Source organism: Balaenoptera musculus, chromosome 4 (assembly GCF_009873245.2).
Source record: "Balaenoptera musculus isolate JJ_BM4_2016_0621 chromosome 4, mBalMus1.pri.v3, whole genome shotgun sequence".
NCBI lineage: Eukaryota > Metazoa > Chordata > Mammalia > Artiodactyla > Balaenopteridae > Balaenoptera > Balaenoptera musculus.
Genome location: NC_045788.1, coordinates 55,417,435 through 55,441,636, shown reverse-complemented (window position 1 = coordinate 55,441,636; position 24,202 = coordinate 55,417,435). Strand labels below are relative to the sequence as shown.

General features: G+C 38.4%; 1 long non-coding RNA gene across 1 annotated transcript; it reads right to left on the bottom strand.

Annotated features, from left to right (window-relative positions):
- Positions 1-1,060: 1,060 nt before the first annotated feature.
- On the bottom strand, positions 1,061-22,997 carry LOC118894874. Its single transcript, XR_005019773.1, has 3 exons — positions 22,919-22,997; positions 2,071-2,294; positions 1,061-1,186 (listed from the first exon to the last, which is right to left on the bottom strand). It is a non-coding gene; the product is annotated as an uncharacterized LOC118894874 (long non-coding RNA).
- Between the last annotated feature and the right edge of the window lie 1,205 nt (positions 22,998-24,202).

The following is a 24,202-nucleotide window of genomic DNA, read 5'->3' as shown; positions in this document are numbered from 1 at the left end:
TGTGAAAAAGCCACAAAATAAGAAACAGTCTCTAATCTCTGTGTCATTTGCAAATAAGGGACAATCATGATTGAAAAGAAGCCAATGAGGGCAGCAGGGAGATTCCAGAAAGCACAAGACATTGGGCAGAATCCTGGAAGCAGATGGCATGTGGTGCAGCTGAGGGTTAGGAAACAGTGAGGTGAAACTGTTTTCAAATATTGAAAGCCTCCACCCTGCTCTACCCCCATTCAGAGTCGAGGTATTTTCTAATCATCACATACTTCATTCTGTCAGAAACGGTGGTAGCTTTCCATCTTCCGCAGCCCAGCTTTTTCTCACCTCCTTTCACACATCCTATGCTTTTCATACATATCACATTCAGATTACCACGTGTACCATCCACCACTACACAGGGCAGTGTAGGAAAAGTAATCTAATTAATGATTACCATTTACAATTCTATAGAAACTGCTTCTCTGCACAGTCAATAAGCAGCCTGACCGGTTTCTCTCTGTGCAACAGGTTTCATTATCCCTAAGGTTGTATCTTAAAAAAAAAAAAAAAAAAAAGAATTCTGATATATTCCACTCAACCATTTGGCAGATCCCTTTAACTTAAAAATGAAAGGAAAAAATATTCACTTAAGAAAGCACTGTATTCATATGAATATTTGGAGATTCTTAGCTATGCCATATATGGGGTAACTGTCTTGAAACTGAAAATAAAGATTAATTAAATCTGTTTGCAAAGACTTATCAGGAGACTACCATTTAAGCTATTTCATCAAGCACTACAGAGGGCATGATAGATTGTTCCTGTTCTTCAAAGAATTTACAATCTAGTTGGAGAAGAAAATTAAAATTGAAATAATATTTTTAACTGTTTAAAATATGATTAATTGTTTAAAAAAATGTAACACTGTAAAACTACACAAGGACAATGTAACATGTTTACTTAATAGATGGTACACAGTGATGAATTCAGAGGAGGCAATACCTCTGTGCCATGTGATGGGCTGCTAAGTCTTCACAGCAGGGGTGGTATTTGCCCTGGGCTTGATCAGGCATGAATGGTGGACTTTGGACTGGTTGGGAGGAGGAGGCTAGGTTCCCAAGGGAAGCAAGAGTAGGGAAAACATGGGGGAAATAACAGAGGCAGATACTTGCAGGGCATGTTCAGAAACCACAGCTGGCTGGAGTTGAAGCTTCATGTAGAGGAGCACGATTTGATGATAAAAAGAGAGTGTCTGCATTAAGACAATCTAAAGGCATCCAAGTTCATCATATTTCTCTAATTACATTTTCCCAGCCAATAAAAAAATATTTGTTAAGCTCCTATTATATACAAGGCACTGCTGGGGATGGAGGAAGGCAGGGGAACAAAAAGGAAAGATCTAATTCAAGCTCAGGAGCTAGTCATAAAAACAGGAAATGTTAACAATACAAAATATACTAAACAAAACCAAAAAAAAAGAAAGGTGAATTTTCAAATAATTACTCCATTGGTAGAGGAAACCAATTATTTTGTCTGCTAAATACCTTTTCCTTTCTTCTGAGAATAAAAGAGCCTTTCTTTACTTCTGAGTATTGTTCTCCCAGCCCCCCAACTAGTCCTGTTGTATCCACAGGAGCTACCATTTCTTCCACAACCCTGCTCCCCTGGCCATAACTGATTGTAAGGAATGAGTCTTAGCAGTATGTAATTCCCTGGTCCCAGTTTCTTCCAGGAAACAATTACATCCTTGCTTTGTTTTTCAATCTTTTTATCAATAATATGGGCATTCTGCTAATAAAATTCCCCCTTTGATAAAGCTAATTCAAATTGGATGCCTGTCACTTGCAATTCAAAGAGGTCTTATTAAAATTCTAAGTGATTAAAATCTGCTTTGTCTTATAATTGTTTGCATTTCTTCCTTCAAACTTCTAGGTTTGCATTCTTTCCTTCAAACTTCTGGATGTTTCTCACTCATCTTTGTGTCACCTTAAAGTGCCAGGTCTGTCTGTGATTTGTACTAAGCAGACATAATTAGGTGCCAAATACTAACTTCAGTAACAGATACTCCCAACTCTTAGATGCTTGACAACTTACAAGTTTATTTCTCAATCCCATAATTGGGTGTTCTTCAAGGAGAGGTGGCTATCCTCTAGGTGGCATTTCTGGAACTGGCTCCTCTCATCTTGTGACTCCATCACCCATGACCATTGTTTCCTGTGCTGGATTCTTTATAAACAGGAGCAGAAAGCATGTAGAAGCCTCGTACTTCTTAACCATCTGGGCCTAGAAGTGATCACATCTCTTCTGCTGTCATTCCACTGGGAGAAGAAGCCACATAGATATGAAGGCTGAGATATTTGATCCCTAGCTGGGCAGCCAGCTCCTGGCAGCAGCTCTACCCCACTGAAAGGAGTCAGTCATTTATAGTGAAAAACTACCCATCTCTCTCTACAATGAAAACTACAAGACTGCTGAAAAGAATCAAAGAAGACATGAACAAATGGAAAGGCATCCTCTGTTCATGGATCAGAAGAACTAATATTGTTAAAATAACCAAACTATCCAAAGCCATCTACAGATTCAACACAATCCCCATGAAAATACCAAAGGCATTCTTCACAAAAATGGAAGAAACAATCCTAACATTTGTGTAGAACCACAAAAGACCCTGAATAGCAAAGTAATTCTGAGAAAAAAGAACAAAATTAGAGATATTATGCTTCCAGATTTCAAACTATACTACAAAGCCGTAGTAATAAAAACAGTATGGCACTGGCACCAAAACAGACACATAGACAAATGGAACAGGATAGAGAGCCCAGAATTAAATCCCAGCATATGCAGTCAACTAGTATTTGACAAGGGTGCCAAGAACACCCAATAGGGAAAAGATAGTCTCTTCAACAAATGGTGCTAGAAAAACTGGAGAAACATATGCGGAACAATGAAATTGGACCCCTATCTCACACCACTCACAAAAATTAACTTGAAATAGATCAAAGACTTAAACATAAGAGCTGATATCATAAAAATCCTAGAAGAAAACATAGAAAAGAAACTTCTTGACATTAGTCTTGGCAATGACTCTTTTGATATGATGCCAAAAGCACAAAAAACAAAAGCAAAAATCAACACATAGAACTACATCAAATTCAAAAGCTTCTGCACAGCAAAAGAAACAATTAAAATGAAAAGGCAACCTACAGAATGGGAGAAAAATTTTGCAAACTGTATATTGTAAAAGGGGTTAATATCTAAAATTTATAAAGAACTCATACAACTTAACAAAAAAAAAAAATCTGATTTAAAAATGGGTGGAAGAACTAAATAGATATTTTTCCAAGGAGCACATCAAAGTGTCCAATAGGTAAATGAAAAGATGCTCAACATCACTAATCATCAGGGAAATGCAAATCAAAACCACAATTAGATATCACCTCACTCTTGCTGGAATGGCTATTTATCAAGAAGACTGGTGAGGATGTGGTGAAAAGGGAACTCTTGATACACTGTTGGTGAAAATGTAAATTGGTCCAACCACTATAGAAAACAATATGGAGGATCCTTAAAAAAAATAAAAATAGATCTACCATATGATCCAGGAATTCCACTTCTGGGCATATGAAAACAGGATTTCAAAGAGATATATGTACTTCATGTTTATTTCAGCATTATTCACAATAGCCAAGATATGGAAACAATGCCCATTAGCGGATGAATGGATAAAAAAGATGTGGTATATATATATATATATATATATATATATATATATATATATATATATGTAATGGAATATTATTCAGGCATGAGAAAGGAAGATACCCTGCCATTTGCAGTAACATAGATAGACCTTGAGCATATTATGCTAAGTGAGATAAGTCAGGCAGAGAAAGATAAGTACTGTATGATCTCACTTATACATAGAATCTAAGTCAAACTCATAAAAACAGAGAGTAAAATGGTGGTTACCAGGGGATGGGAGGTGGGAGGATAAAATTAATTCTGTTTAAGGGTACAAACTTGCAACAACTAGTAAGTTAAGCCATAGAGACCTAGTACACAGTGTAATGAATATAGACAACAATATTACACTACAATCATCAAACTTGCTAAAAGACTAGAACTTAATTATCCCAACCACTAAAAAGAAAGGGTAATAATGTAATGTGATAGAGGTGCTAAAGAGTGCCACAATGGCAATCATATTATAATACATAAATGTATCAGGTTAAAACATTGTACATCTTTAATTTACTCAATGTTATATGTCAAATATAGTTGATTAAAAAAGAAAGAACTAGCCATCTCTCCCATGAAGACATTCAAGTAATGATTGAAAAGAAAGAAAGAAAGAAAGAAAGAAAGAAAGAAAGAAAGAAAGAAAGAAAGAAAGAAAGAAAGAAAGAAAGAAAGAAAGAAAGAAAGAAAAAGAAAGGAAGGAAGGGAGAAAGAGAGAAAGAGAGCAACAGAGACGGAGGGAGGGAAGGAGGGAGGAAGGAAGGAGAAGAAAGAAACCCTCTAGAGCAAAGTGAAGAAAAGTTTCATTATAAGTTAGAGATGGGGAAAGATTGCTTCTCAAAGACCAGGGATTGAGCATTTTTCTTGCATTTTCTTAACTATACAAAGCCCACTGGAAAATAAATTTAAAATGTAGAGGATCACAAATAAAAATGTAGAGGAACTCTAACTGACTACCTTAATGAAAAGGCAACGCCTCTAACATACATTTAGAAAAATTCTTCCAAATTATTAACCTTGGAGTCTAAACTGCATGTGTCAAAGTTCATGTCTCTAATAGCTTTCTTTGTCAAAATTCTCTTCACAGAAACCACATAAAAGCACAGAGCAATCTGCTGAAGACTTAAATGGCTGGAATTTCAAGGATGCAGATATCTTCTTAAAATGGCTGTTTCTTCTATTGAATTGAATCCACCCACCTTTCTCTGTGATGGCAATGAGAGAAAATGTACAACCCTTAGAACAAACAGGAAACAATTCAAAGCCTTTCTGGAGAGTCTCCAAATACATTTAAATTAATTTTTTTCTCCTGAAAACATTCTAAGCACAAACTCCTATGGTATAAAAGTTGGATTCAATCAACAAGTGAGGTTCTGGAGTAGATCTCCATCCTCAGGGGAAGGGAAGAGAGTGGAGGAGATAGAAGCTTCCTAACACAAGGCTGGACTCCAGTCGTGAAGGGCCCTGGGAGCCCCCCTGAGTATAAAGGCAAGTTCTCTGGCACTAAAGGTAACTTATGAAGGACATGGCCATGTTTCATTTGTTTTTATGTTTCTTGCTCTGAGCACAGCATCTGACACCTAGCAAGTATCCGATAAATATTTGGTGAATGAATAAATGAATTGAACTGGGATTTAGTTATTATATCTTGGACGCAAGGTGATCATTTGACCTCAATAACAAAGAAAAAAATCTAAAACTGGGGCACAAGATTGGAGCAAAACAAAGAAAAGACATTCAATGCTAAGTTTCTTTAAATGTTTTTAGTTGTAAACCAGTGTGGTCTCAGAATCAGGAGCAAAGATGAGTCACCAAGTATAGGTCAAAAGGATTTAGCTAATTAGGTGGGATGTTGAGTCAGGAAGCTGAGGAAGTTATTACTTTTAAATTATTGTACAACCTAATTGGAAAAGGTCAAGAGCAGTCAGACATGATTTCTTTACTCCTAGCTCATTTATGTTTCTCCAGAAAGTAGAACCAGCCTGGAGCACAAGAGTATGGTAGTCCTCACCCCCCCATCTCCCCTTCTGTCATCTTCCTGCAGTCAGCAAGTGCACCTCCAGGTGTCTAATGGCTTTGTATTTTCTCCACCCAGCCACCCCTTACTTCCCACGTCTCCCTAGGACCTCTTGCTCCAGATGTTCCCAACCTAAATGTTCTCATCTTGCATCTCAGTCATTCACACTCTGCTCTAGGCTGGTGAAAGCTGCCTACATTTGTTAATCTGTTCATGTATTCAGAAAGGGCATTAATGGTATATTCAGGTAAAATACAGTCTTGTTTATTGGTGCCTTCTGGAGGCAAGGCCTTTATCCAATGGAGTATCTCTAACCATGAAAATTTTCAAGTGAAGTAAGGCCACTGGGGAGGAGATCATGGGGCAGACTGAACTTTTACTGCCCTTTAAATCACACGAGGAAAGGCAGCTACTCTTTCTGTCAGATCTGGAGACCTAGCTATCAAACTCTTCTAAAATGGCAACTGTCCAATGTTGAATCAACATTGCAAGACCTCTCATGGCAAAACCTCAGCACCAGCCCAGTAAGAAAGATAACGGTTGCATTAGTTGATATGTTTTCAGAAGAGTGCCTGAGTCATTTCCCTTTAGACCCCCTGACCCTTTATTTCTGGTTATCTCAAATGCTTCTTATAAATTAATAGTCGAAAACACACAACAGTGGCCTGTGACGTCCTTTACACACTTCTTCAAAAAAAATTCACCTAGATAGTTTAAAGAACAAAACTGAACTTCCCCAAGATTGTAACTGTGGCCAAGCCACACCAGCCTCCAAGTTTACTTATAACTGAGGGACATCCTGCCACAGTCTCACGAACAGTTTGAAGGTAGTTATGTCCAAAGAGAACTACAGAGTACCAGGCTGCCAAGTTAATAAAAGGTGTTAGCAACTGTTATGTAGGCCCATGAACTTTACCCATTTTTCCTTTCCTATTGTCACTACTGTTACTTTAAATCTTTTCAGAAACAATATAGAATATAAGAGAATTCACAGAAATATATATATACATATATCTCTATATATACACGCATATATTCATACATATGTCAAGTCACTATTCCTAGAAACATTCCCAAAGGAAGCTGCCTTTTAAAAGTCTCCTCTTCAAAATAGCAACAAATTAGGTTATTGTCTTTGTTGCAAATTGTGAGTCTCACATATTCAGCAGACAGCTCTATAGAAACTCAACCAAATACACTTTCTTTCTTGAAGACTGAACAATGATAACAACAGAAAAAAGACTCTAGCACTGATAAGGAATGTACTTAAACCAAGCTCATGCGTTTTACAGAGGAAGATAAATGAGTTCACCCTGAAGCCTATAGGCCAGAGCTAATTGAAATATTCAGGGGTTCACCTTACAGTAGCTGATTAAACTTACTGACTTATCTCGTACCCCCATGAAACCCACAGATCAGCCTCAGCAAACAGAAGACATGGAATTAGACATACAATGGACTGTATTTATGAAGAAGACCAGGGAAACCAGTGCAAATGATCAGAGATGACAGAGGGGAAATAAAAAGAAATCAAGCATACAGGAACCGTCCTTTATAAGCTCTGACACCTGAGGATATCACTCTGCAACCCCACAGTTTACAAATAATAGAGTGATGGTGTTCAGTCATAAAGGAAAGCTTAGGTCACATCTGATAGACTCTGTTTATTAAGACAGGGAGGTGAATAAAGCACCCTAGATAATTACCCACTAAAAATGGTTTTCAGAGAGCTTTGATACGTAAAATCTATCTTTAAAAAATTGAACATTGAAAGAACTTGATTCCTCAATGTTAATCAACACATGAAGTGTTAGTGTGCCAGCCAAGCGAGTTCAAGAATTGAAAATAATAGTGGAAGAAACTGTCTTGAAAGGCTACTCTATTATTTTTTAATCCACTTTTGTTACTTTAAAGTACTTAGACAATTTTTAATTTCAGAGGACCTGTTTTAATAAATATGAATTAGATAAGCATGTTTTTATATTAATATATTAAAAGTTGAAGAAAAATGCTTCTAAAAAGCTTCAAGATATTTATCTGAGTCATTTATTCAAGTGTACTAGGCATACTCCTTGGTTCAGTGGATAGAGCAGTGAAAAGTTTTCATTTATTCAAACAACATCCCCCTGGCTCCATAACAATTTTGCTTTTGCTGAGGGTTTATGTAAAAAAATCTTTGGCTTGTCATTCAAACTCTGGTAGATTTTAAATCAGCTCTGTTTATACAAAGTAGCCATTGTGCCAAGCAGAGTCCTAGCCTCAGGAAATCTCCAGATCAACCTAAACCCATCCTTGATCACCATGGCTCAGAGCCCAGCCCTGAGGAAACAGATAAACACACAGTCACTGAAGTAGAATAAGTGCTATGTTAGAGCTAAAAATACACTGCTTGTTATGAGAGCAAAAGGAGGGAGCAGGGTTTAGTGTGTTTATATATATGTACATGAATATATGTATGTATGAATGGAGATAGATGATGTGTTTTGACTTCAGAGACAGTTAAACAATATTGACGCTCTTCTTCATGATAATAAAAACATGGCATAGTAATTTGGGATTGTAGCATCTATACCACCAGGTAAACCAGAACTGAAAACCAGGTTCTGCCACTTATAAATTCGGCAGCCTTAAAGAGGTTACTTGACCTCTCTGAGCTTCTGTTTTCACCTATAAAACAAGGGTTACTATAGTACTTAATTTACAGTGTTTTCAAAGCTCTTCATATAGGAGAATCAAAAATCATTATGTTTCTTTATTATTGATATATAAACGTTCTTTAAAATAGTCTATTGCTCACCACACATTCAGAATATTCTGTTTTTCATCTTAAAATTTGGTCTAAAATATTGTGTTCAAGAACGTAAACAAGGGAGGGGTTGTGCCCTTCAGACACACAGGAATGCATGCCCGAAAGAAGAACAACAACCAACCAGGCAGGGGTAAGAGCTTTAGCTTTTTTGGAAGCTCTCCTGAGTGCCCAGATATTTTTAGATTATTTTTTAAATGGAAAACAGACACGCACACCAAAAGGCATAAAACAAACACCCAGAAATATTTTGCTTCAGTTTTACATGGGTTATTTTTAAAGATCTGTCTTGCTGTGTGGATTCCATTGAGAATGAAATGAATCTGTGCTATTGCTTCCATGGAAACCTGTTTCTTTGTGGTTGGCTGAGCAGTATCCAAGCGCTTCAACAATATCCCAGAAAGTACAAGTACTGTTAATATTTAACAGACGAAGTAAAACCTACCAACCCCATGGCATTTATTATGCAACTCACTATTAATAAAGAGATTCAGATCCATCCTAACGTTTTCTCACCCTCTAAATATCCTTGTGAGGGTTTTTTCCTTGTTAACCTGACCTACACAGAAAAAGGAATGGGTAGGGGGGAGGGGAGGACAGGACCTAGATAGAAGGGGCATGAAACCTTGAAGGTGCGATAGATAAAACCTTATCGTACTTGTAATTGCAACTGCCTCTATTTCATTTGTTTTATTTCAAGATAGAACTGGTTTAAAAAGAGAAAAATGATACATCCAAAAGGAATGTTTTGCCAAGTTATATTTGATCAAGGTTGAAAAAGAGAGTATCATGTCACCGAAGACAATTTATATAACGTTATATAATCTTGGTGTGATTAACCAAGATGAGGCAAATGATGATACAAATCAAATGGCCCAAAGGAGACAATGTATATTTACCAGTGTCCGTGGGAAACTGAGGTTTTTTTTAAGCGTATATGATTTGAAACTCCCAGTGTGCCTTGCATTAAGAAAAGCATTCATATCCCTATCCCCGCCCCCCCCCCACACACAAAAAGTCCCATTTTGCAAAAGAATTAAGCATCCAGGTAATTATTTTTTCTAAAATCTTTACACTGCCTGGATACTTGGGAACTCCTCCAGTGCTTTAAAAGTTTTATTTATACCACAGTGTGAGGAAATTCACCACTTAAGAGGGGGCAACAATACTGAAAAGCGGCCAGGGTTTTTAGTGTTTCCGTATATTATCATTCCATTTAGAATATTCTTATTTGAATGTCTTGAGATTGAGTTTCTCAATTCTCAGGAGAGGATACAATCTGAAAGCCTGAACATATATGTTTAGGTTAAAAACCTTAAAAATGATAAGGGGAAATAATACTATATTTTGAGCTTATATACAAATGACTCTATAGAGGTGTGTCAATTTTGTGTATAAATTCAATAAAAATCATGTTAGGAAGTGCCACTGGGCAAAATCACTGAACTATTTATATCTAAAGCTGATATTTGCTGATAGCCCAGAAAGATAGCTGCCCATGTGCTTCCTGTGAATCTTTAAACTGATACAAAGTTGAAAAATAGGGTAAGTTTAAAATCATATATAATAGTATCTCAGCTTTGATAAATTAATGTAAATTTGTAAAAGATTAAAAAAAAATCAAACATCAAAATACTAACCATGATTATCATTGGGAGCTTATAATTTTTGTGAGATTTTTTCTTTTACTTTATACCTTAGTCTCTCCACATTGTTCACACTAAATATATGTCACATAAAAAGGAAAAATTATATTTTCTGAAAGAAACTATCAGCAGTCTTTTCATCTTTCTTTGCAAGGACAATTAAACCTTAAATATATAATGAGCTTTATAAGTTTTAAAGTATCAAGCATCCATTATTTCATTCCAGGTACACAATAGCCTAGGAGGAAGATATTACAGAGCATGGAGTCTCACCTACAGATAAGGGAAATGAAGGCCAGAGGTCATCTGACTTTGCAGGATGGCAGGGGACATAAGAGTCAAAGCTTGAAGAACATATCTGGTGTTATGGGGTCCCTGTCTCCCAACACTTAGATTATATACGAGATATAAAACATTGATGGTTTTCACATCTTTTTAAGTTATAAGTCCATTTTCACATCTTAATTTTTTTGTATTCTGTTCCTGTATGTAACACACTGCTAAGAATCAAGCAGATGTTTAATAAACATTTTTAAATTAACTTACAACAATCCTTTTCTCTTTGTATATTTTACAACTCATTTATCTATGCAACTAAACATATTTGCTAAAGAACTGACAGCACTTCAATCAATTTTTTTCTTTAAACTATTTTCCAAAGTTTGAAACTCTGGGGTTTTAAATTTTATATATATATACATATATACATATATATATATATATATATATATATATATATATACACATATATATGCATATATATATATGTGTGTGTATATATATACTTTCCTGACCATCCATGCAGTTTTAGGGGAAAGGATATAAGGAAAGAATAACATGAATATTCACTAAGCAGTTTACAAAGAGTAATGCCTAGCAAGGGTAAACAGGCATTGCATAAGTGCCAGCTCTCCAGGCCCAGTGGGAAGCGGGAAGAGGGAGAGAGGAAGGCAGGTACTCTCCCTCTCGCCGTTTTCCCAGGCTAGTCCCAGAGTGAGATCAGTAGTCAGAACAAATGGAGTTCTAAGGGACAGTCCCAAGATGCACGATAGAGAAGGGGGAAATGAAGAAACCAACACCCCAAGATGCCAGGATGAACAGGATATTACCTAGAGTTTCAAAGTTCCTTTCCAGGGTTGCTCATTTGTTGTAAGTGATCTGCATCAGCAGAGTCACTGCAAACATAGATGAGTAAACTAGAAAGAGGTACCCCTTCCTCCCAGCAGACACAATCCTAACCAAAGCACGCAGCGTGCTGAGTGGCCTGGGGTTTGGATTATACCCACTTGTTCCCTGACCAGGGACTCACGCAGTAAGCCACGTGCACAACTGTATGCCACAGTTCCCTGCGTGAAGTGGAAACATAATCAAGTCGGGTCAGCCTTTAACTGGAAGATATTTTTGACTCCTTGCCAACAAAGTACCCTTTTGTTTAATGGATACACATACACACACATCTGATACATAACAGAGACAAAGAGATGATTTGCAGAATCCAGAGGTAAATGAATTCCCAGTTAAAAGGAAAATGGATGCCCACCTCACAGAGTATAGTAATGACGAATAAGATAATACACATCAAACACAGAGCACAATACCTAGTGTGAATCATTCAGTAAAATATTGGTTCTCTGCCATTTTCCCCTGAAACTATTTTGATAAAGCTGCTGTTACAGTGGTAATTTTTTAAAATCCAACTCTTTCTTGCCATAAGTCACAAAGCCTTTGTATTTCCCCACTTAGGAATAAACTTTTTCCCTCCCTCACCATCACCCTCTATACCAAGTACATTTTAGAGTAGCAGGCAGTATGCCATAGACACTGAACCCATCTGGAAGAACTGTAAATTAGTTTTGTATGATATGTTAGTACAAAACACAAAGCCAGCTCTGACTTTACATTTTATAATAAAGCTAAAATTTGGCCCATGTTTGCAAAACTTTTGCCAGCATTTGCTATGGGTCTGTGATTGTCATTAACCCGTAGATATGAACCCATCCCAAAGACAAAAGATTCCAGATTGGCTGAGAGCCGAGCAGAAATCAGGCATATATCCCAATGTCACTGACCCTGAAAAAAATGAGAAGTTGATGCACAAAATTGTGTAGGAAAAATGTTCAGAGTCATATCTTTCAATGAACTTGGGTCACAGCCCTTTCTATCTCTATCTCTTCCAAATGAACCTCAGAGACAGGTTGTTTCTGAATGTTTACCATGGCTTCTGGGGCAGCCATGAACTCTCTCCTTCCCTATAGCTTTCTAGTTAAAAAATTGTAAATGTGTAGAGAATTCACCTGCCATATCTTGACCAAATTAAAAGGCAGTGGTAAAAAGACAGCACACTCTGTTAGTAGTCTCAATCCTGGCCTTGATTTCCACATTGGCATAGAGTGACGTTGTTTTTAAGATAGTCATTAGCCTCTCTCTAAGGCTGCAGCCCTCTCAGAACTTCTGAACCCTGGAATCTCACAAGTAGACAATGACCCCCAAGGTATTCATTTATATTTTATTAAAATGTCATGTAGCCAGATTTTTCTGACCTGGTATAGCTTTAACCAGGGACAATTTCTAGAGGATGAAATTCAAGGCAATGATCTAACACACGGTATTAATTTCCCATTAATAAATGGGAAATTGTACAAATCAGAGAACTTCTATCATAGCAGCAAGTTTGAAAATAATAGAGGCCATTATACAGAATACGGGTCAAATACCAGAATTAGGCAACCCAAATCAGAATGAAAATGTATACAAAACAACAGAGTACAAACATTTTAAAGCTAGGGAAACAAAAATAGATTCTTTTAAGAACAAGGTAGTGGAGGGAAAGATAACAGAAAACAAGTTAAGAGCTTAAGTTCCCTTTGGGTTCCTCTGAGTTGTAACAGCTCCCCAGCTGAGCATACCAGGTGAGACCTGATCTTACAAGGTGCCGAGCAGAGAAGAAAACAGGACCCAGGCTTTGCTTCCATCCTTTGATTCTCACCCAACATTGTACACTCCCACCATCTGGTTGACTTTTAGTACTCATGAAGGACACAAGTGCCTCTTTTCAAACAACTCCAAATCTTGAATCTCATTTTCACTCACACCCATAGGTAAAGCAGTGGCCACTATTGTGATGCTTAAAAAAAAAAATCCCCAAAATAAATATACGAATCATCTCAACTAAATTTCATTGTTTGTATGTGACTTATCTGCCCTCCCAAACACATTAAACACCAAGCCTAGGTCAATTCACTGCTTTGTAATCCACAGGTCCTAGCCCAACATCTTGAAGAAAGGAAATGTTTAGACATTTATTCATCTATTTACACCATATCCATATATTTTCCTAAGTTCAAAGTTATTATTGATATTTAATTAAGAACAAATTGATAGCCATTTAAAATGCAGAAGAGAACAGTTTTAGCACCATTCTGTTTCCCCCTGCATGATTTTTGCATTCATTCGGTCCACAAGGGTAAGAGTGAGGTACCTTGTTAGATGTCCCCAGGATACCAGAGTAAAGACAACAAGATGTCTGCCCACCAGAATCTAGTTAGGGAGACAACAAAGTGAGCAAATGATTGAAACAATATAGTTTTTCATTGTTAGTAGTTTTGCCTCTAAAATTATCTAGAAAGAGGGTGATACTGGGATTCCAGATTAGGAATTATCAGTTGGCCTCCTCCTGCAGATCCAGGACCCTGGGGTTCCCAGGAGAGATACAATCACAGATGTGCTAGATGTGCACGTGGTCTTCATGACTCAGGGATTCTATCAAGTTCAAGACTGACTCCCATGCACATGGCAGACGCTCTATACTTGCTGCTCAAAACAAAGGTGGGCTGAGACAGACAACTTTTGAGCTATAAGCTCTTCGAGTAGGCTATAGGAGCATAAATGTGGATAACACCTACTTTTCTTGATAAACAATCCAGCTTCCCAGTTAGCCTTATCAGGGCAAGGGAACCCCTCCCAAGAGTCAGGCAGGCCCAAGGCAATCTCACTGTAGCATCTGAATTCCAGGAGAGACAGTCCACTGAAAGCTAGAAGGATAGAATATTGGCTGAATTATCTCTGCACTATTCCCAGGGCCTAGACAATGTCTGATCCTTAGTAAGCCTTCAAGAAAAGTTTGTTAAATGAATAAGTAAATTAATGAATCAGGATAGGACCTAAAGCAACGACTCTAAAGAGAAGACACCAAACATAGACCAGAGGTCACACAAGGTAAAAAGAGTCTTCTATCTTCTCTCATCGAATTGAAATTTATACCACCACCCCCTTAAAAAGGACCTTGGTCCAGTACAGTCCTTGGTCTTGACGTTTCTTCTTGGAATGAATGAGAAGAGAAATCATAGCTCTCCCTAGAGATGAAAGGGTGAGCAATAAGTTTATTTTAAAAGTATGCTCAAAGTATTGCTGGGAATACAGTAGAAAAAAGGAGAATGCACTAACTTCATTCAGCCTTAAGGTTAAAGAAGGCTTATTAGAGCAGAGACCTTCAAGATGGCAGAGGAGTAAGACATGGAGATCACCTTCCTCCCCATAAATACATCAGAAATACACTTACACGTGCAACAACTCCTACAGAACACTTACTGAATGCTGGCAGAAGACCTCAGACTTCCCAAAAGGCAAGAAACTCCCCATGTACCTGGGTAGGGCAAAGGAAAAAAGAAAAAACAGGGACAAAAGAATAGGGATGGGACCTGCACCTTTGGGAGGGAGCTGTGAAGGAGGAAAGGTTTCCACACATTAGGAAGCCCCTTCGCGGGCGGAGTCAGTGGGTGGCAGGGGGAAGCTTCAGAGCCACAGAGGAGAGCGCAGCAACAGGGGTACAGAGGGCAAAGCGGAGAGATTCCCACACAGAGGATTGGTGCCGACCAGCACTCACCAGCCTGAGAGGCTTGTCTGCTCACCCGCAGGGGCGGGCGGGGGCTGGGAGCTGAGACTTGGGCTTCGGTCGGAACGCAGGGAGAGGACTGGGGTTGGCTGCATGAACACAGCCTGAAGGGGGCTAGTGCACCACAGCGAGCTGGGAGGGAGTCCGGGAAAAAGTCTGGAACTGCCTAAGAGGCAAGAGAACATTGTTTTGGGGTGCACGAGAAGAGGGGATTCAGAGCACCGCCTAAACCTGCTCCAGAGACAGGCACGAGCCGTGGCTATCAGCGCGGACACCAGAGACAGGCATGAGACGCTAAGACTGCTGCTGCAGCCACCAAGAAGCCTGTGTGCAAGCACAGGTCACTACCCACACCTCCCCTCCCGGGAGCCTGTGCAGCCCGCCACTGCCAGGGTCTCATGATCCAGGGAAAACTTCCCCGGGAGAACACACGGTGCACCTCAAGCTGTTGCAATGTCTCCTTGGCCTCTGCAGCCGCAGGCTCGCCCCGCATCCGTACCCCTCCCTCCCCCCAGCCTGAGTGAGCCAGAGCCCGCAAATCAGCTGCTCCTTTAACCCCGTCCTGTCTGAGCGGGAACAGATGCCCTCAGGTGACCTACACGCAGAGGCGGGGCCAAATCCAAAGCTGAACCCCAGGAGCTGTGTGAACAAAGAAGAGAAAGGGAAATCTCTCCCAGCAGCCTCAGGAGCAGCTGATTAAATCTCCACAATCAACTTAATGTAGGCTGCATGTCTGGAATACCTGAATAGACAGCGAATCATCCCAAAACTGAGGCGGTGTTCTTTGGGAGCAACTGTAGACTTGGGGTTTGCTTTCTGCATCTAATTTGTTTCTGGTCTTATGTTTATCTTAGTTTAGTATTTAGAGTTTATTATCATTGGTAGATTTGTTTATTGATTTCGTTGCTATCTTCCTTTTTTTTATATATAGATTTTTTTTTCCCCTTTTTCTCTTTTTGTGACTGTGTATGTGTATGCTTCTTTGTGTGATTTTGTCGGCATAGCTTTGCTTTTACCATTTGTCCTAGGGTTCTGTTTGTCCTTTTTTTTTTTTTTAGTATAGTTTTTAGCACTTGTTATCATTGTTGGATTTGTTTTTTGGTTTGGTTGCTCTCTGTTTTCTTTCTTTCTTTTTTTAATAATTTTTTAATTTTTAATTTTTTTTATTTTTTATTTTAATAACTTTATTTCATTTCTTTATTTTTTCTTTCTTTTTTTCTACCTCTTCTTCTGAGCTGTGTGGTTGACAGTGTCTTGGTGCTCCAGCTGGGTGTCAGGCCTGTGCCTCTGAGGTGGGAGAGCCAAGGTAAGGAAATTGGTCCACCAGAGACCTCCCGGCTCCATGTATTATCAAACGGTGAAAGCTCTCCCAGAGACCTCCATCTCAATGCTAAGACACAGCTCCACTCAACGACCAGCAAGCTACACTGCTGGACACCCTATGACAAACAACAAGCAAGACAAGAATTAACCCCACCCATTAGCAGAGAGGATGCCTAAAATCATAAGTTCACAGACACCCCAAAACACACCACAGTACGCAGTCCTGCCCATGAGAAAGACAAGATCCAGCCTCATCCAACAGAACACAAGCACCAGTACCCTCCAATAGGAAGCCTACACAACCCAAGAACAAACCTTAGCCACTAAGGGCAGACACCAAAAACAATGGGACTACGAACCTGCAGCCTGCAAAAAGGAGACCCCAGACACAGTAAGTTAAGCAAAAAGAGAAGACAGAGAAACACACAGCAGATGAAGGAGCAAAGCATAAACCCACCAGGCCAAACAAATGAAGAGGAAATAGGCAGTCCACCTGAAAAAGAATTCAGAGTAATGATAGTAAAGATGATCCAAAATCTTGGAAATAGAATGGAGAAAATACAAGGAACGTTTAACAAGGACCTAGAGCAAACAAACAATGATGAACAACACAATAAATGAAATTTAAAATTCTCTAGAAGGAATCAATAGCAGAATAACTGAAGCAGAAGAACAGATAAGTGACTTGGAAGATAAAATAGTGGAAATAACTACCACAGAGCAGAATAAAGAAAAAAGAATGAAAAGAATTGAGGACAGTCTCAAAGACCTCTGGGGCAACATTAAATGCAACAACATTCGAATTATAGGGGACCCAGAAGAAGAAGAGAAAAAGTAGGAGACTTACAAAATATTTGAAGAGATTATAGTTGAAAACTTCCCTAATATGGGAAAGGAAATAGTCAATCAAGTCCAGGAAGTGCAGAGAGTCCCATACAGGATAAATCTAAGGAGAAACACACAAATACACATATTAATCAAGCTACCAAAATTAAATACGAAGAAAAAATATTGAAAGCAGCAAGGGAAAAACAACAAATAACATACAAGGGAATCCCCATAAGGTTAACAGCTGATCTTTCAGCAGTAACTCTGCAAACCACAAGGGAGTGACAGGACATATTTAAAGCGATGAAAGGGAAAAACCTATAACCAAGATTACTCTACCCAGCAAGGATCTCATTCTGATTCAATGGAGAAATCAAAAGCTTTACAGACAAGCAAAAGCTAAGAGAATTCAGCGCCACCAAACCAGATTTACAACAAATGCTAAAGGAACTTCTCTAGGCAGAAAACACAAGAGAAGGAAAAGACCTACAATAACAAACCCAAACAATTAAGAAAATGGTAATAGGAACATACATATTGATGATTACCTTAAATGTAAATGGATTAAATGCCCCAACCAAAAGACACAGACTGGCTGAATGGATACAAAAACAAGACCTGTATATATGCTGTCTACAGGAGACCCACTTCAGACCTAGAGACACATACAGACTGAAAGTGAGGGGATGGAAAAGATATTCCATGCAAATGGAAATCAAAAGAAAGCTGGAGTAGCAATTCTCATAGCAGACAAAATAGACTTTAAAACAAAGACTATTACAAGAGACAAAGGAGGACACTACATAATGATCAAGGGATCAATCCAAGAAGAAGATATAACAATTGTAAATATTTATGCACCCAACATAGGAGCACCTCAATACATAAGGCAAATACTACTAGCCATAAATGGGGAAATCGACAGTAACACAATCAGAGTAGGAGACTTTAACACCCCGCTTTCACCAATGGACAGATCATCCAAAATGAAAATAAATAAGGAAACATAAGCTTTAAATGATACATTAAACAAGATGGACTTAATTGATATTTATAGGACATTCCATCCAAAAACAACAGAATACACTTTCTTCTCACATGCTCATGGAACATTCTCCAGAGTAGAACATATCTTGGGTCACAAATTAATCCTTTGTAAATTAAAAAAAATTGAAATCGTATCAAGTATCTTTTGCGAACACAACGTTATGAGACCAGATATCAATTACAAGAAAAAATCTGTAAAAAAATACAAACACATGGAGGTTAAATAATACACTACTAAATGACCAAGAGATCACTGATGAAATCAAAGAGGAAATTAAAAAAATACCTAGAAACAAATGACAATGAAAACACGACGACCCGAAACCTATGGGATGCAGCAAAAGCAGTTCTAAGAGGGAAGTTTATAGCAATACAATCCTACCTTAAGAAGCAAGAAACATCTCAAATAAACAACCTAACCCTACACCTAAGGCAATTAGAGAAAGAAGAACAAGACAACCCCAAAGTTAGCAGAAGGAAAGAAATCATAAAGATCAGATCAAAAATAAATGAAAAAGAAATGAAGGAAACAATAGCAAAGATCAATAAAACTAAAAGCTGCTTCTTTGAGAAGATAAACAAAATTGATAAACCATTAGCCTGACTCATCAAGAAAAAAAAAGGAGAAGATTCAAACAATAGAATTAGAAATGAAAAAGAAGTAACAACTGACACTGCAGAAATACAAAGGATCATGAGAGATTACTACAAGCAACCATATGCCAATAAAATGGACAACCTGGAAGAAATGGGTAAATTCTTAGAAAAGCACAACCTTCCGAGACTGAACCTGGAAGAAATAGAAAGTATAAACAGACCAATCACAAGCACTGAAATTGAAAGTGTGATTAAAAATCTTCCAACAAATAAAAGCCCAGGACCAGATGGCTTCACAGGCGAATTCTATCAAACATTTAGAGAAGAGCTAACACCTATCCTTCTCAAACTCTTCCAAAATATAGCACAGGGAGGAACACTCCCAAACTCATTCTATGAGGCCACCATCACCCAGATACCAAAACCAGACAAAGATGTCACAAAGAAAGAAAACTACAGGCCAATATCACTGATGAACATAGATGCAAAATCCTCAACAAAATACTAGCAAACAGAATCCAACAGCACATTAAAAGGATCATACACCATGATCAAATGGGATTTATCCCAGGAATGCAAGGATTCTTCAACATATGCAAATCAATCAGTGGTACACCATATTAACAAATTGTAGGAGAAAAACCATATGATCATCTCAATAGATGCAGAAACAGCTTTTGACAAAATTCAATACCCATTTATGATAAAAAAACCCTCCAGAAAGTAGGCATAGAGGGAATTTACTTCAACATAATAAAGGCCGTATATGACAAACCCACAGCCAACGTTGTTCTCAATGGTGAAAAACTGAAACCATTTCCTCTAAGATCAGGAACAAGACAAGGTTGTCCACTCTCACCACTATTATTCAACATAGTTTTGGACGTTTTAGCCACAGCAATCAGAGAAGAAAAAGGAATCCAAATCGGAAAAGAAGAAGTAAAGTGGTCACTGTTTGCAGATGACATGACGCTATATATAGAGAATCCTAAACCTGCTACCAGAAAACCACTAGAGCTAATCAATGAATTTGGTAAAGTAGCAGGATACAAAATTAATGCACACAAATCTCTGGCATTCTTATACACTAATGATGAAAAATCTGAAAGAGAAATTAAGGAAACACTCCTATTTACCATTGCAACAAAAAGAACAAAATACCTAGGTATAAACCTACCTAAGGAGACAAAAGACCTGTATGCAGAAAACTATAAGACACTGATGAAAGAAATTAAAGATGAAACAAACAGATGGAGAGATATACCATGTTCTTGGATTGGAAGAATCAACATTGTGAAAATGACTCTGTTACCCAAAGCAATCTACAGATTCAATGTAATCCCTATCAAACTACCAATGGCATTTTTTACAGAACTAGAACAAAAACATTCACAATTTGTATGGAAACACAAAAGACCTCGAATAGCCAAAGCAATCTTGAGAAAGAAAAATGGAGCTGGAGGAATCAGGCTCCCAGACTTCAGACTATACTACAAAGTTACAGTAATCAAGACAGTATGGTACTGGCACAAAAACACAAATACAGATCCATGGAACAGGATCGAAAGCCCAGAGGTAAATCCACGCACCTATGGTCGCCTTATTTTTGATAAAGGACGCAAGAAAAGACAGTCTCTTCAATAAGTGATGCTGGGGAAACTGGACAGCTACATGTAAAAGAATGAAATTAGAACACTCCCTAACACCATACACAAAAAATAAACTCAAAATGGATTAAAGACCTAAATGTAAGGCCAGACACTGTAAAATTCTTAGAGGAAAACATTGGCAGAACACTCTATGACATAAATCACAGCAAGATCCTTTTTGACCCAACTCCTAGAGAAATGGAAATAAAAACAAAAATAAACAAATGGGACCTAATGAAACTTAAAAGCTTTTGCACAGCAAAGGAAACCATAAACAAAAGATGAAAAGACAACCCTCAGAATGGGAGAAAATATTTGCCAATGAAGCAGCTGACAAAGGATTAATCTCCAAAATATACAGGCAGCTCATGCAGCTCAATATCAAAAAACAAACAACCCAATCCAAAAATGGGCAGAAGACCTAAATAGACATTTCTCCAAAGAAGATATACAGATTGCCAACAAACACATGAAAGGATGCTCAACATCACTAATCATTAGAGAAATGCAAATCAAAACTACAATGAGGTATCACCTCACACCAGTCAGAATGGCCATCATCAAAAAGTCTACAAACAATAAATGCTGGAGAGGGTGTGGAGAAAAGGGAACCTTCTTGCACTGTTGGTGGGAATGTAAATTGATACCCCCACTATAGAGAACAGTATGCCAGTTCCTTAAAAATCTAAAAATAGAACTACCATACGACCCAGCACTCCCACTACTGGGCATATACCCTGAGAAAACCATAATTCAAAAAGGGTCATGTACCACAATGTTCACTGCAGCTTTATTTACAATAGCCAGGGCACTGAAGCAACCTAAGTGTCCATCGACAGATGAATGGATAAAGAAGATGTGGCACATATATACAATGGAATATTACTCAGCCATAAAAAAGAAAGGAAATTGAGGTATTTGTAGTGAGGTGGATGGACCTAGAGTCTGTCATACAGAGTGAAGTAAGTCAGAAAGAAAAAGGCAAATACCGTATGCTAACCCATATATATGGAGTCTAAAAAAAAAAAAAAGTTCTGAAGAACCTAGGGGCAGGACAGGAATAAAGATGCAGATGTAGAGAATGGACTTGAGGACACGGGGAGGGGGAAGGGTAAGCTGGGACGAAGTGAGACAGTGGCATGGATATATATATATATATATACACTACCAAACGTAAAATAGATAGCTAGTGGTAAGCAGCCGCATAGCACAGGGAGATCACCTCGGTGCTTTGCGACCACCTAAAGGGGTGGGATAGGGAGGGTGGTAGGGAGATGCAAGAGGGAAGAGATATGGGGATATATGTATATGTATAGCTGATTCACTTTGTTATAAAGCAGAAAGTAACACACCATTGTAAAGCAATTATACTCCAATAAAGATGTTACAAAAAAAAAAAAAAGAAGGCTTCTTAGAAGTGGGGCCATTTGAGCTATTTACATTCCATGTGAACCACAAAGACTGCCCTTTTGAAGTACTTTGCTCTTGGACTTAAAGAGGATAGCAATGAGAAAGATGACTTCATAATTTCCCCTATGAAAAAAGGAAAGGAAAAAGAAATGACAACAACAAAATTATCACAGACATCAAAGATTATTTCCTGGTGACCTAACCCTTAACTATGTATGCTGGTAGCTTACTCAACAGTTCAAGAATTTAAAAAAAAAAAAAATAAGAAGAAATCAAATATGGCAAGGAATACAGACTAAGAATTTAACTTTGTGAGTTTATTGTGAAAGAATGAAAGCTACTTTTCCTTACCTACATCTCAAGGGGAGAGCAAGGATTTATAACCTGGATGTCACTCCAAGGAAGAGAGTTTCAGAAGGTTAGGCTCCCAAAGTAAATAGCTGGATCGTTCAAGATGGAAAAAGCTCAGAAGTTTCTGAAAGACATGACTCTATCCTGGTGGGCCTGATGCCCATGCAATGTGGAACTGCTAATGAGGTAACATGATGTCTAGGTCTAAACCCTGGGCCCCGTGGCTCAGGAGGGATCAAAGATACAGTGGTCAAGTTGGACATGCAGACTGTGCCACCAAATCCAAACGCTTTTCAGTGAGCCACTTCAGCAGCCAGACCATAGGCCCTTCCTCAAATTTTCTGGAATGTATAAGACCCTCAGTTTCCTTGAATGACCAAAAGAATTTGCAGGGCAAAAACAGATGAGATTAAATTCTCAACAACCTTGCAGGGTCAGGAGGAAACAGAGCCAGATTTATTTGAACATGAAGAAATATAACACTTCCTGCTCCCAGAGTGGAGGAGCCAATTTATACTCATTCTATAAGTTTGCCTGAAGTTCTAAAACAAAATCAACCTTTTAAAAAACAAAAGCAAGCCCCTAGATCTTTGTAAATGAACAGCAGAACTCCACATGCTGCAGAGTACCCATATTTACCTCAGACACAGCAAGTCAACTGGAAAACCAGCCAAGCTTGATAAGTTTACCCAATTTCTAACCTTCCCAGAGCTGGAAGAATGTCTGTCTCAAGCCGTTTCAGTTACTGGCCTGAGATGACCAAAGGACTTCCTCCCACTTAACAGCCATTCAAAAAGAGGGAGGGAAAAATCCACTCACTGAAATTCCCTCCTTGGCCAATCACCCATTTAACCAGACAAACAGGAACAGAGTAGCTAATGTTTAAACGGAACTAATGTTACATGTCAAAGTTAAAACTCATGTTTTCTCTTGCATTTTTTTGTTTTTCACAGAACATATTAACAATGTCTAAGGGTAACAAGAATTCAATAGGGACATTTCACTTTTCTAGATAGCAGGCATTCATTGGTTCTTGAATGTTTCATACAAGGCAGAATTTCTGGCTTATTGTGTTTGATAGAAAGAAAAGCATTTTGAATCAAAACAGAGGGGGAATTGCAAAATGAATTCCAATGAAACACGAGCAAGCAAGAACATCAAAGTAGGTTTTGTTATGACTTAGCATTCAAGGGATGGGGAAAAAAATAAAAAGCAAGTATCCAATTGTTAAATCAAGACTTCGCAGCTCCCCTGTCCTGTAGTCAATTTGCCAAATGCCCTTTTTCTTCTCTAATTCCATATTTCAATATCTCATAACTCAAACCTGATTGATCACTTAGTCACATCAGCCTAAATTAATTAGGTCAATTAAATTAGAATGCATGTGGTAGAGAATCAGGCTTTCACAGAGCCATTGGCTGCTGGGCTTCTAAACATTCGACTACAGAGTCTCATTTCAAGAGCTGTGATCCTGCAGGGGTGGTTTGATTTTTCAAAGGGGACACGTTGCTACTCAGAAGGACTTCTCAGGACACTGTGGGGGAAAAAAGTAGTAAAAACCAGAGCAATCTGACAAAAATAGGATGCATTGTCACCCAAACCCTGAGGCAACTCACACATATGGTGCCGTATTTTAAACATGAAGAAATAGACGCTGTCTTAACAGCCTGGTGCTGTTAGGATAGCAACTCCCAGAGAGCACATCTTTCCTGGTAAATGTGTGGAGAGAAGCATTGTTCTGAGGAAGCCTCTTATGGATTTGCTGGCAAGGTTGCCCATAGGCAGTGGTGCAGGTTCTGTGGGGCATCCTCTGAGGGGCAGGACGGGGGGCTGAGATCATGCCATGTGCTCAAGGCACCGCATACCCTGATGAGGGGCTGGAGCCTGTAGGAAGGGGGCCTTTCCCTAATTGGTCCACAGAGG